Raw genomic sequence first — 17,689 nt, 5'->3', positions numbered from 1 at the left:
GAATCGAAAGGATCGGGATCCGGATTTTCCTTAAATCAAGAAATAGCTTTGAACAATCGTTTTGCAAATATTTTATTTAAATAACAGCCGAGCCTGGATCAAACACGAACGAACGGATGGAAATCCGGGCGAGGGTTCGATGGAAACTGGTAACAGACGTGGTTCATCGTAACAAAGAGAGAGCACGTCCGCTCAGCTGGAGTAAATGTAAATCAGAAAGAGAAGGGACAGAGTGGAAACGCATTGAGTAGAGTAAAAGCGAGCGAGAGAGAGAGCGAGAGCGAGAAGATGGTAGGGTGAGCGCAAATTACTTGAGGTTTCCGGCAACTGGCGCTAATTGAATTCCCCGATGAATCGAACTCTGCATAGTGCAGCCGAGCGGAATATTGGCTCTTTTCAACGACGCTTCAAATGGACGGTCGCCGACACGGCCATCGGACCATCGGATCCCGCTTTAACCGGCCAGTCCTCCTCTGTTTCAGTCTTTCGGACCATCGGACCACGTCCTGAGCCACGCTCTCTGGACACGTTACGCATTCGCCGTAATACGTTTCGTCCGCGATTCTTTATTCCCGTTTGTATTCCCACGTCTCAACGCGGCTCAAATCGCTGGCGATAAGAACGATTTGGTAGATCCGCGAGGAAATGCATTTCTGTTTTTATTAGCATATGAAAGGGCTTAGCCGAATAAGGGGGTCAAAAGTGCTCTCGAGTTGAATGAAACGCCACTCGATAGCTTATCAGAAAAGAAACATTCACTCCAATTTTTAGCATCATATCTCAACCTGGATGGTAATCGGGAAAATTCGAAAAATCAGTTTTTTTAGGTTTTTCCTTATTTAAGTCGTGCGAAAAATTAAAAAAAAAATTCTGACCCGTGCTTACTATAACTGGGCACGTCTGAGAATTTTCTCAGATTTTTTCGTTGCAAAATGTAACCGTGAAAAATAAAAAAATGGTAAAAATCATTTTTTCACATAGAAATCTTGTGATGACTAGATTTGTATTTTTATGCTGGATCAGCATCGATTCATGAATGAGATTCATTCAAATGTACAAGAGTATATGAAAAAAGTCAATAAATCGTCTATTTTCTATTTCTCTATTACAAAATGATTTTTCAACAACTCCAATATTCTGTATGCATAGTCTGACGGGTACGAAAGTCTTTTATGATGACCCTTTGAAATTCTTATCGCCCAGCGACATATAAGTTCAACAGCTGCGTGGATTATGGGGGTCGCGATCGCGGAGACAAACAGAGAGAGCGAGAGGATGGAAGGATAAGAGAAGCGAGGGTGGCGAGCGTCATAAACGCGGACGCAGGTATAGTCGCGTCTGCGGCGCGGCAGATAAAGGGCCGTCGGTGGATAATTACCACCTTCCCTTTGGCCGGTACCGGGCGTAATCCTTGTCAGGGGTTGGGAACACGGGGCGAACGACCGGCTCGAGTTGGCCTATGTCCATGGACCGTGCCATGTTCCTCGTCCATAGCCCGTTTATTCCGTCTTCCGCGGTTCCTCCTTCTATCTCTCGCTTTGCCCGTTTCTTCGGTTCGCGTCGCGGCACGGCGACTGCGGCACTCGTCCGGCACTCCGCGACTCGGCGAAATTAGATGAACGTGGAACCTCGGTAAGACCGACCGTGCTTTCATGTCGAGACGCGAGTACGAGAGTAACTTTGCTAATTTATTTTCCGCGGATATATGGACGCCGCAAGCGTGAAGACAATCGGCTGTTCGTTCTTTGATTACCTGCTGGACACGGTACTTTGTGCCCGTCGAGACTTCTGTAGCATCAAAATCACGTGTGCTGTCGGTGACACGTGAAAGCCGGAAGGCGCGGTTCGCGTTTTTTGGACAGTTCCCTGGTTGACTGACGCGTACGCACCCGGGATCAACTTTTCACGTACATTCCATGTATTTAATTCCTTTTTCTTTTTACTTCTGAGGAAGTACAACAAAATTTTACTGATAAATATTTTGTCATCTATCATGTTTCTGCATTCTTATAGAAAATTATTCATTTGTCTTGTAATTATCGGAGTTTCTTAAGTTTTCTAAGCGTATTATTAATTAAAATAAATCTCACTGCGTCTTCGTCGATGCCGCGTGAAATATTTCCTTTTTTTATGAAAGAAGAACTCTCACAGAAAATTTCAATGAAAAATTGTAGATAAATAATGCACACATTCAAGAGGAGCATACGTGCACGTACAGAAAATCGTCGAGCGTTAATTGCAAGGAAACGTTTGTATAAAATCAAAGGAAGCCGAGGAACGATTCGTGCAAATATGTATTTTTCGCGAATAAAAAGAAGCCGAGAATTCTAAAAAAAAAAAATGAATCGTGGGACTTTTTTCTTCAAGTACGTCGTCTAACTAGAAATGTTTGCGGGTACGTAATGCTCGCCGTTAAAAATAGCGACTGCACGCGATACAGACCGTACATGCATATTCACGACGAAGAATGATTCGATAATCATTCGGCGTTGTTCTCTAGCGACGATTACTAACGAGCGGTAGCGACGCGCGGGGTCGACCAAAGGGAGAAACACACGAGTCGGATTTAATGAGAGAAACGCAGAGACCATAGGAGAGAAATAATGGTTGGGTTGGAAGGTTGAAGAGGAAATGGAAATGGATACGGCAACGGAGACGCGCGCAGGGAACGTCGCGACGCGACGTTGACAAGGTGGAAGAGGAGGAGGAGGAGGAGGAGGTGGAGGATGAAGTCGTCGAAAGCGGTGAAAGCACGGAGAAGAAAAGAAGGGGTTACGGATGAATAGGGAGGCCGGAGCTTTTCACCCGATCAAATGTGATCGAACAGACGCGAATGTCGTGTATTATTGAGCGAGCGACGCATTATCCAGTAATACAGCCGACTGCATCCGGCATTATCGGAAACTCGTTGCTCTGCCTCGACGAAGTCGTATTTAACGGGATCTCGGAATGAATCCCCCTCGCTCGTTCTCCCTCCGTCAGAAGCCACCGACGAAATGACACTGCGTGAAACCAGTGACCGGCGGGAATTCGAGCGACTACGGAGTAGACTAGTGGTGCATCGTATTCAAATAGAAATATGCATTTCACGCACATCATCGATTTTCACGATAACATCACAAAAATTCTAAGGCAACGTGACTGTGTTGATTACTGGCATTCCCTGACGTGACATCGCTCGCACTGATTATGAAACTTGTTATGCTAAATAAAATATTTATGGTACCAGTTTAAAGAACGTGTTTTAAATAAATTATCGTTGAAACATTGCAATATGCATTTTACTTTTACAAGAAACAGAAATAAACCAAAAACAAGTCGTTAAATCATGGAATTTCTAAGAAGGTATTAAGTAGAATTCCTGAACGTTTTATGAATAATGAGATACAAAATGTTTTATGAATTCGTTACATTAATATATAAAAAAAATGTTATATTACATTATGCTATATAACATTTTGCTCCTTGCATCTCTAACAAGTACAATTCTGCTATATAACATGTTTCGTTAGACTCTAGACACGCCTTGACGTGAACAGCTCGAGCGTCTGACTAATTACTGACTCGTATCACTGAATTTCTCATATCTCGAAAAGGAAAGGGAATCGAGCAATAACTTATATAACATTTTTTCTTCAGAATGGTCTACGAAAAACGTTGGAATAGCTCGTTTTCGCGTGACACACCCCTGTGTCCCATACACGTGTATTCCAATGATTCCGCACAATATTTACAAACCTTGGAAAAGTGGAGGGACAAATAAATCATAAATCGACAAACAACAAATGAATCAACAGTCCTTTGAGTATCAGCCAGACGGCGTACGTTTCCAGTTTAAATTGCACGATGTAGCTACGTGCGAACCCGTACTTGAATGCATCGTTAGAACGTGATTGACGGGTATTCGTGAGCGAGCAAACGTTGCCCTTTGAGCGATCAATCGCGACGCACGGACGAGACGAGATGGCAAACAGGACGCGTATCAAAACTCTGTGGCAACTGGCGGTGCCCGTTTTGCATTAACCTTTTTTTTTTTATTTTTTACCTCGCCTCGTTTCGACCTGACGCAAGCGTCACGGCCGAGAAGAGACGAGTGGTGTTTATATTTCAAACAGTGGACATTACGAGGTTTCTCTGTGAAACCCGACGAGTAATTTAACCGTTATTATGTAAAGGTTTTTTTTTGATACCTTAATTACGCAAAGGTGGGTCATTTGAGTCAGAGTTTTCTATACGTTAAAATTATAAAAGAAATTAAATCTTCAAAATATTTCAGAATAAATGAATGTATACAATTTTTGCATTTGAACAAAATAATAGTTAACAAAAATTAGTATTCGGGGAATTATACTGTGCAAGACAAATCGTGACCGTTCCACTTTTTCTGTCTATTATTTATAGGAATGTATATTTCTGGTGTAGCCATGACGCACGGAGAAAGAAATACCAAGAGATGAGAGGGGAAAAAAGCAGAGAAAAAATAGGATGAACAAAGGAGGGGCATCGTTTCTGGTTTTCTTGCCGCTGGAAAACTATTTCACGGGTTCATCGAGATACACCCTTCAAGGAGAAAAAGAAGAGTAACACGTTTCGGTGGATGCTTCCCCCAACCGGAAAAAGGAAACGCCTCTCTGCTCTTATCTATTTCTACTGTTGTGTCTTCCTTACACACGTAACTCTCTTTCGTACCACCAATCCCAGACATTTTGTCCAAGTTCAAGTATTATTCGACTAGTTTCGAATATACGCTTGTTTAGTTATTAAACAGAATTAATTCAGTATTGGTAATTTAAAAAACGATTTGAATAAAAAAACTGTTAATCCCGATTACCAAACCAGATTTATCTATAATTCTGTTCATTCGATTCTGGCTATTTTTATAACAAATTAAAAATAATAAAAAACTTCGTTGAGAATCAGTGAAGAAGTACTCACCAGTGCGCGTGATCAAGAGACATATTGCCAGTAGCGACGTGAACTTTTTAAGAAACCTGCGAACAGAAAAGGGCGCATGGATTATTGATTGAGACTTGTCAGTAACAGAAGATAAATAAGATACGTCGCAGGCATTGAACTCGCGGTTTGCCGTCGGCTAAACTGTCCGATTTTTTCAACGTGCAACCAACGACTGTCGACGAGTTTTGATAAATCTATCAACTTCATCGCAGAGTATCGATTCCCTTTAACCCCTTGCACTACGAAGTCAACTTCAATAGAGCACAAACTAAAAAAATAATTATAGTGTAGTAGTGACAATCGCACGCGGTCGCTTTCCTTTACGTGTGACTCCACTTCAATTGAACCATCTGGTCAATCACGAAACTACCAGAATGGTGACAACGTTTACAAAGATTTTCAAATAACAACTTGACGATACGATTATAAAATAAAATAACAATATTTGTTGCTGCAATTAAATGAACAGAGTGGTGTTATTAGTTTCATAGGCGCGGGAAACTATTATGAATGAGAAAGGAGTGCATACACGTGTCACACAAGATAATTAGCTGACGTTGAACATAATGGGTTACAATAGACCAGCCAAGAAACGCCGGAACGCATTTATCTTGCCACGCCGTTCGTGGGTACATCAGGCTGATTCGCGTTCAAGCATGATCATAGCCAAACGACACGCGAAGAGAAATGAATTCTAACATCATAAATGAATCACTTTCATTAATCAATTCCAAAACGTGTCTACACTGAATATTTTAATTCTTTTGTACGAACGTACAATGTAATAATTCGTAGATATGCGCCGTCGGACTTGAGCCTAGAGTTTCTTTCTTTAATTTTAATACATTGGACGCGCGCGCATAATCGAGTATACGTGTAAAAACCTCGGGAATTTCGTTTTCTCATGATTTATAGAAGTTTATTTCGGTGATGGATGGCCTGCGGTCGCTTTGATTCCGGCATGCGATAATACCGGGTCTGCGAAATGGAAACCGCCGCACACGGGATCAACGCATTGAGCAGCGTCCACTATCAAAACGCACGTCGAGGTCAATGCATTCCAGTGGCATCAGTCTATGTACGGTCGTACACCGCAGGACATCGCCTGTACATACGTCACTATATGTATACATGGGCAACGTATGTATGCAAGGTGTATGCTTATTGTCGGAGCTTGTACCTAATGAAATTAGTAAATGTTTAGCAGTCAGACGCAGGATTCTGAACATCCTTCATCAACGAAGTAATTATGAAAATACCAACTAGCCAATCAAACTCTAATTACAAGACAAATTTGATGATAAAGTAAACGCTGATCTCAATTAATAGGCACGAGATAATCTAATCATATGTCTGTAGAAAAGCGCTGAAATAAATTATTTGAAAAGAGGTTTCTTAACGAGAAACGACTGCGCTTTGAAGTTCGCTTCAGGATCTTGCTCAAGGGGAATACTGAATAATGATCAACTAAAATTAACCGGTCGGCTATATTCGATCATTTAACTCAGGCTCGTTTAAATTACTCGTTATATGTCGTGAGAAGTAAGATATAATAATCTCGAATGAAAGTTGTCGAATATTATTAAAGAGAACATCATTTTATTATTACTTAGGGAAATCTTGATTGTAGCAAAAATTTAAACACAGGACAGTAGCTTTCTTANTTTCTATTCTATACATTTTTAGTTGTACATACGACAATTAATGTGGGCGAAGCTGCGAGAATCCTGGTATTTTTTACGTGTATACTTTTGTTGATCTTAATTTCTTCGAATGAAGCCGAGTAGGCGTTAGACAAGCACATTGTACGCGTAGCGAAATCGGTAAATGGCCGCGCGTTAATTAGTTAGCGCGGCAGGCATCACGGCTGCATTAGCACCGTGGTGCGGTATGGCACACAAGAGAGCACCCTCGACTCGGCCGGTTGATGTCACCGCGCTGTAACGGCGGTGCTTCATCGCGATATGACTAAACAAACTTCCTCCTAGCCAGACATGTTTAATAAGGCTTGAGCTAACTGCATCAACTATTAACGTTGCAGTTATCCCGGCAAGGAGAACTGCATTTACGCTGCGGACGGAGACTCCTGGCGTTGAACATCCGACCGCTGCTAACTAAATCATTCATCGGAGATACGAAATAAACCGTACCGTCCCGAGCCGCCCATAGGCTCCGCGGAATTCACAATTTTACCCTCGAGACCGAAGCTCAGAAACAACTAACATCAAATTCTATACCGGCTTAACATTGTCTCGTTGATAACTCTGAACATAGTGAATCATCAAGAAAATTGTAATTTCATCATTATTTGATGCGTCGAAATAAAAAGACATACAGTTACTCTCGTTAGTATTCATAGTCATTTCAAAACTGAAAAACCTTTTTAATATTAAACCAGTTAACTTAATATTCTCTGGAATATTAGAAGACTTAGTTTACTATGTAATGCGTAAAATTTGAAAAGAAAGCTACTCGTCAAAGTCTCGAATAAAAAAGTAAAAGGTATGACTTTTAACTTTTTCATTCAGGTCTCCAATAAAAATTTAAAACGTGTTTTCTGCACATCTAAGTATGTTCAATGCATGTGCAAAGTTACGAATAGCAATTCTTTTAATTTTCTGTTAGCAAACTAAGCCTTCTAACATCCCAAAGAATATTTAAAGATAATATTCCGTGTCGCATAGACAGTTGATTCTGTTACACAATCGAATAATAAGAAAAGGCTACGAGTGTAGTTCATTTCCTAGGCACGAGTCGTGTAAATTAAAAAAAAAAGCTGTTGCATGGTAAAAAGCAAATTTTGTGGCGAGCTCGGGAACGTGAACGTAGATATGAATTGCGACGCTAGACAATGGCAAGCTCAGCGAAGAATATGTATGCTAGAAAAAGCGTTAGTAACGCGAACAATAGATAAGTATGCAAATAGAGTGCGACAAAACATGAATGCTATTGTTGCGTCCGCCTTTTGTTTAACGTCGTCCAACGAAAACTGCCGAAAACCGGAAGCTCCGAATGCTCAGTCGAAGCACGTGTAATCATTCGTCTGATAATCAATTTCTTATTCATTAAAACGTTACGCGTAAATGAAATAAAATTTCAGTAAAGGTATTAAAAGGATAAGTAATAGAAACTTACGAGGTATGTTAATGACATCGCGTACTTAATTGCTTTATCATTCGACTCGTCAATTTGCCATTTGGGTCGCGTCACATTTTGCCAGGAACGGCACGTTCCTACGTTTTAACGAGTCGTTTTAAATGTAACGAGCATACGCACTGGCGCCGTGATTGCGTATATGAGCACACAAGAGGCAGCCGGAGCTCGAGTTTACTTATCAAAACCACCGTTCCCAACAGGGCGCATTAACCTAACGCTTAAGTTAGTTTACTACGAAACAGACAGGTTTAATATAGCTTCTGCCAAGGCTTCTCTATATTACAGACGTTACAGATGCTACGGCGACGCGACTTTCATTACTGGAGAAAATATATCCGCTGTAGGTATCTCAAACCGAGGCTAAATTCCGTGGTTAACAGTATCGTACCACCGGTGATAAATCGTCCCCGGGTAAACACATCTCCTGAGGTAATACAATTAATCAAACAAGCGCATTGTACGCAGCCACTATCAGTGTTTGATACTTGTACAATGGGATTACGACAAATAATGTGTAGACATAATTTGGTTACGATCTACAGGTACAATACTACCGGATGACCGATTTGTTAGACAATATTATTTCGAATAATCAACTTAGATAACTATTGACCATTGGCGTTGCAATAACTACGATGAAACCAGTCCCAAACATGTGAATTACTCTTATTTTTCGCTAGGGGCATAATTGCGATTCCCCCTCTATCAGAAATCTACAATTAGTATAGATCTTTTTTAATCGAAAATCCGAGGCTTTTTGCTATCAAAATATCTCTCGGTTATCTCCTTATCAATCAGTCATATACGAATAAATATAGTAATTATTCTAATTTCTGTTCACATCACAATTTCTAGTCATTGATTTTTTTCCTATAATTCGTGTAATGTTAAGCCAGTAACGAGAACAAAAATTACTATACCTCTTAAGTTTTAAACATGTTGCTGAAACTTGGAATTGAGCAATACATTGTATTAATATTTATCGTATGCATGACATGCAAAAATAAAAATTATGACGTGTAAAAAGCGAGTAAGCAGAGTAAAGCGAGACTGAAAATAATTTGAGTGCAAAAAGCCAGAAAAGAGTCGAGGAATGAAAGAAAGTGCAGGTTGACTAGCGCGAATGGAATTTCGTATCACCAATTACGGGCCGGCTAAAGCGTTTTGAACGTAGACACGCGTGACCACTCTCGCTGAAGAGAGCGTATAAATTCTGACGTGTTAATTACGTTACCCCCGACGCTATTGCATTAGCGTTACGCCGCGCAAGAGACAAGAGAGCTTACACGTTCGCATGAGAGGTAAGTAGTAATAGCATGTTCTCGCCGCACGCTCCACTCAAAACGACGTCCAATATGCGTACGGCTATAATAATTACGTAATTGCTACGAAAAAAGTAAGCTGTTCGTCCAAGAGGCCACAGTGTATGATTGCAATAGGAAATATGAAAATATTCAACTATTAAGTTAGTGCACAGGAAATTTTTATTCCTCAATTTTTCACAAATACTTATTCAATTATATTTCTATTATAAATTGAATTTAAGATTAAATAATATGGCAGAATCAATTTATATTTGAAATACAATTATTATAAATGTTAATGAGAAGTTTTTGCCATCATTTATTTTTGCAACGAGAAAAAATGTGAGACTATATTACGTATTTAATTGTTACTCGATGGTAGTATTCTTGAATAAAGTGCAATTTATCACGTGACACAATTGGTACAAATATTAATTATATTAGCAGTGAATCATTTAACTGGATCATAAAATGACAGAATGTCTCTTATTGTCGACGATAAATCCTTAATTATATCTAAAATGCTCGATAATGAAATTATTTAGGAATGTGTCAGAGTAACTGATAAATTATTTGAATGAAATATATTTGTCGTATATGAAGAAGACAATTCATACCAGACATTTCATAGACATTTCATTTAATTAAAAACAATTTTTCACATTATCCAACTGTTATACATATTAATAGTATTAAAAATGAAACATTTAACTGAATCTACTCCTATTTTCGACAATGAATTATTAATTATTTGGGAATGTATCGAATTGATAAATTTGTATGAAATCCATGCAACGAGAATTAAATATATCTTTCATATTTATAGAGGATGTTTCAGTTAATAAAATTTAATAGTTCCTATCATTATACCTAACACCATACGGTTTTGTTTACTGTGTTATTAAAGTAGCTTCCTCAGCAAGATGTAAGACGAATCTACGTGCAAACAGTATTATACTGCATCGCTTATTATCCTAACAGGTTTAACGTGTTGCTCTTGATAAAGTCCAACAAAGTAGCATACACCATCCCTGCGTGGAAATTATTATGCGAGACGTTATATGAGCAAAGGAACGAGAAATCAGGATACAAAAATTTAATACCATTGCCTGAATTTTCTTGCTTAATGCAGCACTCAGGTTAACGAGCAAGCATATATTTTTGAAATGAAGAAAATTCATCATACGCGATGCTCTTGTTCTCAACTTGGAAACATTTTATGAAAACAGTTGATTCCGTATATTATAGAACTTTCACGGTGCGGAGTGAAATACACAACTTCTTGATAGCCTCCCATTAGATTAAATGCCTCTGTCGTGAAATTCATTAATCCGACTGTAGTTTGTACGGGTCGCGAGTTTGCGCAGCTTGTTTCACCTTAAATGGAATAAATAATACGTGTCGGTAGAGAAAGTTCGTCGCGCGAGATATCTGCTCGGCAGAGGCGGGCAATACTTTCCCTCGCAGAACGCTAATCGTTTCGAGTTTTATTAAGTGCTCAGAATACGTGCTGCACACGAGCGAGTAACATCCTCAGCGGAATGCGTCTATTACGAGGAAAACGTGGTAACCACTTACCGTCTATAAAAAGAGAGAAATCAACAAGCCGAATAAATCAATCTCCTCTGCTTTCTTCTCGATAACGTGATAAATTATTTCTTGTAATATACTTTCAGCGCGTAAGATAAAAACGTCTGATTTCAGTCTGAATGTTTTAACGACCTGTTTAAACGAGGACGTGACAAACAAGTGGAATTAATTCGCGACTTCATCGGGCTTAACCGAATCGAGGCACCAAATAAGTCAACTCTCTTTTCCTTTCTTATAAATATCGCAATCATTTTATATACACAGCGGATTTCTATGAAAAATAGAAGATTTTTTATATTTCAATGCGTCACATGCAACGTTCATACTTGCAGCGTACTTAATTATTTGATAAATAGAAAAAATTCGCAGACTAGTAACTATTGTCATCAGTGCAGACAACGCATAATTACAATTTCGATGTTCTAACGACGTATCTAAGCAGCTACGTGGCCAAACAACTGGAATCAAATAGTAAATACCGGGATCCATAACGCGACTTGTTAATTACACCATCGGGTTTAACCGGAATTAATTCCGAGGCAGCGACGTTGGCAAACGGGGGCACAGAAGGCCAAGAGAGGCTGCCTAGCGACGGTGAGCACCGTTGGAATACGTTCCGTCGTGCCGCAGGTAACTGGCACGCAAAACGACATGTTTAATAAAGCCCTGCGTTGATTGCATAAATTATTAACGTTGCAGTCGCTGGGCCCGTGCCGGATTACGTTAACACTCCGACGAGCGCGTTGCTTTTCAAGTGACAATCTCGTTTTCAAAGATCGCGTAGATGCTAATTACTCGGCAGACGAACGATTGTTGCCGAACAACACTCGAATAGGTTTTGTTCAGGGATAATTCAGATAGAAGTCTCTTCTCGCTATCGCTTATCGGATTTATAACTTCGAGTGAAGACCAAGAAATCTAATCTACTTAAGTCGAGGGAATAGGGTGGTTATATTACGAAACCGCATCCAATCTAGAATCCAGAATCTGCTTATTAAAGCCACGACTCGATCATGTAACAAGGTGGTACTACAATCCATAGCGATTGCATTTGAACTCTCCATTTTCTCGTTTTGTCTCAGACAATTTGTTCAATAATAATTAAGGATGTATTGGCTATACAGGCAATCCCAAAAGTTTATGCACTTTAGAAACGCATTTTTTAAAAAGAATCAGACGTTGGAAGAACATTGCTAATAAAAAACAACAAAAAAAAATTTTCGATTTTTCCGAGATTTTTCCAAGGGGTACCCCTTCAATTTCTTCCAAATTTTCGTTTTTGGCCAATAACTCCCAAACCGTTGAATCTACGGGAAAATTGCATCAGACCTTTCTTGTAGAGGACGACGAGATCTACAATTTCCATGTAAAAATTTTTCGCTAGCGTCAATAGTTAACGAGTAATTTGCAAAAAACTGTTTTTTCGTTTTTCGTCAATAACTCGTTAAATATTAATGCTAGCGAAAAATTTTTACATGGAAATTGTAGATCTCGTCGTCCTCTACAAGAAAGGTCTGATGCAATTTTCCCGTAGATTCAACGGTTTAGGAGTAATTAAGGAAAAACGAAATTTTTTGTCAAAAGTTCGCCGTTTCGAGGCTGGGATGGTCGGATTTTGTCAACATCAATAAAATGCCAAATAATCATATGTAACTCATTAAATATCGAAATTAGAAGATAAATGCACTATTTTTAATGATAGGAAATGCGTTTTTCTAAGGTACATAAACTTTTCGGATTGACTGTATAGCCAATACATCCTTAAACTGATCGCACGTAGTACTATTTATATTTTTGACTTCCTGCCAGATGAATAGAAAAATTATTATCTCAAGTTCGTTAGCGTGGCCCGATTTTTTGTAAAAATTATAAAAATCAGAGAGGCATTAAGTTCTCAGCTGCAGCTTTGCGCAAACACGCGTGGTAGTGTAGGTGTTTGGCAGCCCGGCGTGGCACACATAGTTGGCGTGATTCGTGTCGCGGAAGGGTTTAGCCGAGCTAGCAACGGGCGAGCGAGAGGGAGGACGAACGGCCCCCGGTTGAAACGAGTTGCTTCAGCTGCCACTCTGAATGTTGATGATTCTTTTCAGAGTTTGAGCGACGCCGGAAGAGGGCTCGGCATAATTTAGCCGCGATTACGCGCGCTGCCTTGTTTACGGACGCGGACCAGGAATACGAGGTTATATATTCGTAGCGCCGCTCGCTCTTCATCACGGAACTCGGCCTTGCTTAAGGGCCAGGCCAGCTGAACAGCCAAAGAGCAACGCCCCGTCCTCGTCAACCGAATTTCTTTTTATTGTCCCTTAAAAAAGGGAGCATGTTTTTAGGAGGAATTAAAAAGGCATACGGCAAAGTGTCCGTGTCTCGTAACAGCGAATCTTAAGCCTCGACGAGGTCATCCGGGCGAACATTCTTTTCAAAACCGAATTTCGCTTGGTTATTACGAAAGTTGTTCAATTAATTTCTTAAAGCCCCGGCGAGCGAAGTTGGAATTTTTTATAATCTCCCGTTTTGGTAGTTCTATACGTATTTTCAACTAACAAACGCTTAATGCTCCGAGCATCGTGCCGGGACGAGAGGAATATTTCATGAGGATATCTGGGGAACTTAACCACGCGAAAAGTAGGGGGAGGGCGAGGGGGGGGGCGAAAAAATAGATGCTATAAATATGGGATGAAAGGAACGCGGAGCGGCGCAAATGCGCCGCGAAGTTCAATTAATAATCGGATTAGTATTTTCGCGTTGGTAAATCCAACCGCTCTCTTTGTCCCGGCGATAATTCACCGGGGCGGCTGTCGAACCGTGGCCGGTTTGCATTAATCAGCGTCGTCCAAGTAGAGAGACCGTTCCGTAGCGGCCACGGTTCAAGGAACGATCGATTTTATCAACGATTTTATCAGGATAATCGAATGGAGTCGGGCAAGGCAGCCGAACCAAACAGTGCCGAGCCACCGCCTAACCGAGGGATGCATCGTCCTGACGAAGTGCGCGGCTATCGAGCGACGAGCCTGACGAAGTGACTATTTCCGTGCCTGTACGTTCCCGTCGTAAATCACAATCGACAGATCCACCAATTCGGTGGCTGTAAAAATTGCTTCTTTCACAGTGGCCGCGAGCATTGTTCGCGCTTCACCTCGGTAACATTGATGGATGGCGTACCATCTTTTAACTGTATAATTAAACAGAGTCGTCAATTACGAGTAATAGGCCTGTTGGCTGTCTTTTCCATTTTTACCCGAAATACGGATATAGCGAGGTCGTAAAATTCTGGTAGATGAAGTTGATACCTATGTAACAGCGCTGCCTGTTGTTTTTATCGAACTCAGGATCGTACACTAGTTGCCAGAAATACATTGTCCCAGTCTAGCTAGAGAGACCTATTTTTCTCTGTATAGATCAAATGCACTATTTCCGACACAGAGAAAATATCAAAGCTGTCTCCTTAAAGACGCTGTAAGAAATATCGTCTAGTCGTGAGAAATATTCCCCTTTGAGTATCAGAGATGTCCTATGATCGCGAGACGCGTGAATCGTAAATATTAACGCTTTGTACTCGAGCGGCGTCGCTACGGCGCTCGGCACGAAAACTAATTGCAAACTGTAATATTTAACAGATTTTGTTGTATTCAATAAAAATGAAAAAAATTGGTAAAATTTTATTATTTGTATACGTTCTTTTGGGTATAAAATGATTTGAAGTACCCCTAAAGTTCTTCTCTAATATACCTGAAATCGTTTCGACTTGCTGGTTCGCCCGAGCGCAAAAGGTCCCGAGTGCAAAGGGTTAATTCAAGGGGTAAAAGTCATAGTAGTGTAAATCACTTTTTAGAATGGAGAGACTCCATAAATGGTAGAGCTGTTGTTATTTGTAAATTGTAATGGTCAATAAATAACTAGAAAATAATTGTGCTACACCAGTTGATTAATTTGGAACACATGTCAGGCGGCTACAATTAGTGAAGTCAAGCGAATTTACAAAATAACGTCTCGGAATTGTCTCGAGATCCCATTGTGCGCGCCTGCGTTTATAGCGGCTGCCCCTTTTTCTAACAACTTTTGTCTCCCTATCCGGGCACATGCTTCAGAAAGTCGTTAAAATGGTATTAAAAGCGGTCTTATTATTCTTTCTGTTTCCTGTCACGGAGGAAAAGTTTATTATAGTCTTCCGTCCGTCCGTTCATCCGTCCAGCGCGAAGAATTCGAAACCGTGAAGAACTGTGGCAGCATTATACGCGCTTCTTTGTAAAGCACTTCAGCTCATTAAAGGATCCCTCGTTTCTGTGCCGCGTCGCGTTCCTCCCATTCTTTGTTCTTGCTCTTTATTATGCAGTCGGATTATATAATCAGACATTTTTATCCCGCCTCCGTCCGTAGGTAGAATTCCGCTCCGCAGGACCAGGCTTCTTAATTCCTATTTTTAGCCGACTTACAATATTCCGCATCAGGACGAATTAAACGTTCAGAGCTAATTTTCAGAACGGAAATGAAATTCCATCGCTGACTCTATTTACCACCGCCTCCTTCAAACAAATCGTTCAAGGTTTTATTCTCGCAAACTTTTTATGGCTAGTGTACACGCGCAGGATTTTCCCGCGAATCGGACAACGGAGGGAAGTTTTTCAGGATCGTATCTGAACCCGCAATCAGTTTCCTTATCGATCCACCTTTCGGTTAAGATATACCGGTGCTTTTTCCTTGGCTAAAGGAAACAGAAGGAACTGAGAGTGGTAGCATCATCGAGATGCAGACGCTGCTGATTTCTATCGCCCAGCCCTAAATTTACTTTGCGACTAAGCCCTGTTTAAATGGTGATCAACGTGCCCGATTTATCTGACCCCTCCCAGAGATAATTTACTCTTTATGTTACGCCTAAAGTGTTTATTCGAGGTAATTTAGAAAGTTCCAATTGAAAAGGATCGTTTGAGATCGTTTTATCTAAACGTGAAAATATCGTTGATTTATTCTGGTGATAAACAACAGTAAATTCCATGAAGTGCCATTAATTTCGTCATTTCGTAAGAACAGCGTTGAGTAATTATAACTAATCGAAATTCCACACATGCAAGCGTGTAAATCAAATGCTCTAAATACGATCTATTTTTAATGGTATTTAGATAAGGATCGTGCAAATTTCGTTCATATTACAGGTTGATAAAGCGACGAACGAAACCATACATCTGAAACGCATATAAACGATTCATCAAACACGGAAGTTCGATTTCATAATTGCCAAATGTTTGCCAATTGCTTTGGTTGGATGAAATTTGTATTATTATTCTAATGTATGGCCTTGGCACCTTTTGGTAGGATTGTACCTAACTTGCAACTGATCAAATTCTCTACTGCAATTCTTATTTCTTATTGTATATTCTAAATAATATTCTCCTACCAACAATTGTACAAAATTCATCGTTGCATCTACATTTTTCATAAATGAACTAAAAATTGTCCATTCGAGATGTAATAACTTATTTAATAGCCTCATAAAATTTTCAAAAGGATGCTTTGTCATAATTTTTATTTAAGTGTTCATACAATCTTAAGAAATTGTAAACAGAATAAACACATTGAAATATTTTATTTCTGATGTTCCACTTCAACTTTAAAACATTTCCAAAAACCTCTGCCTGGTACAGCTTAAACTTTTTCAGAACAGAATAAATGTCCAACTGAAACTTTTTCTTGACTCATGATGACACAAAATGAAAGTTTTTTATTTATATAAAAGAATGTGAAAGTTTCACATAATACACTGCATGTAACCTACATAAATTCAACATTCACCCTTAACCAGAAGTACTTAGGAATATCCTGCCACTTTTAATATATACAATGTAAACCCTTCGACTTTTGGCTTATCAATGGCACGCAGCGCATCTATGGAAAGGGAACAGCGATCCCTCTTTTTCACCCTCGCTGCATCAGCATCCCGAGATTCCGCTCGATTTCTTCATAAATGATTTTTCCCCGCAATAAAGCCGACGCGCACGACGCCGAGGATACTTTATCTTGACCGATGACCGTTATCACTCTTTATTATGAAACGTTGGACTGGCTCGTCGGTAACCCCTGAGGTAACAGCGCAGGAAAAAGTTCATAGCAGATGCGGTCGCATAAATTGATGCATGATTTAACGCGCTCCCCTTTGTCCGATCTCTTCCTCGGCAACTTAATTATTCCGCGGTTTCAAGCCGACCCGCTGCGTCGAGTTTCGAATTTCACGGCCACGAAGAACGACGCGAGTGCCTGGACGACCACCGTACCTAGTCCTCTGCTTGTTAATTAGCGAACTTTCATTTCGGCCGACTTAATTGAGTGCGACGCGATGCGAGCACAGCGGCTCCTATTTAGGACCGCCCGTTTCATCTACACGTCACACGCGATATCGCCTCGTATGTCCCCTTGAATAATTTTAGCTCGACGATACAAAAAAGAGCTAACGAAATCGGCCTTTTCCCTCAGAGGGAAATCGTTTCAAATTCAATTGCTTTTTATCTATTTACAGTTTTGTTTCGTTCAGGATAGTGCCTTTGCCTATGTTTCAATATTTCTCTTAAGAAATGAATGTTAACAGTCAGTCATATATAATCGATCAATCTTTCCATAGAGACTATTTAATTTCATTAGATAAGAGAAAATCCCAGGGTTGAAATCGCGTGCCAGCGCACAGTACGGAGTGACAG

General features: G+C 40.1%; 1 protein-coding gene across 1 annotated transcript in view; it reads right to left on the bottom strand.

Annotated features, from left to right (window-relative positions):
- Cad87A (cadherin 87A) overlaps window positions 1–5,009 on the bottom strand; it is a 62,867-nt gene extending 57,858 nt beyond the window's left edge. Inside the window, exon 1 of the mRNA XM_018022857.2 lies at window positions 4,936–5,009. The gene's annotated coding sequence lies outside the window, so the exon portion shown is untranslated. The remainder of the gene's footprint in view (window positions 1–4,935) is intronic.
- Window positions 5,010–17,689: the final 12,680 nt, after the last annotated feature.

This window comes from Ceratina calcarata, unplaced genomic scaffold (genome assembly GCF_001652005.2).
Source record: "Ceratina calcarata isolate Rehan_Ccalc_2016 unplaced genomic scaffold, ASM165200v1 scaffold294.2, whole genome shotgun sequence".
NCBI lineage: Eukaryota > Metazoa > Arthropoda > Insecta > Hymenoptera > Apidae > Ceratina > Ceratina calcarata.
The sequence above is the reverse complement of the archived record's forward strand: the minus strand, read 5'-3'. Positions and strand labels throughout refer to the sequence as shown.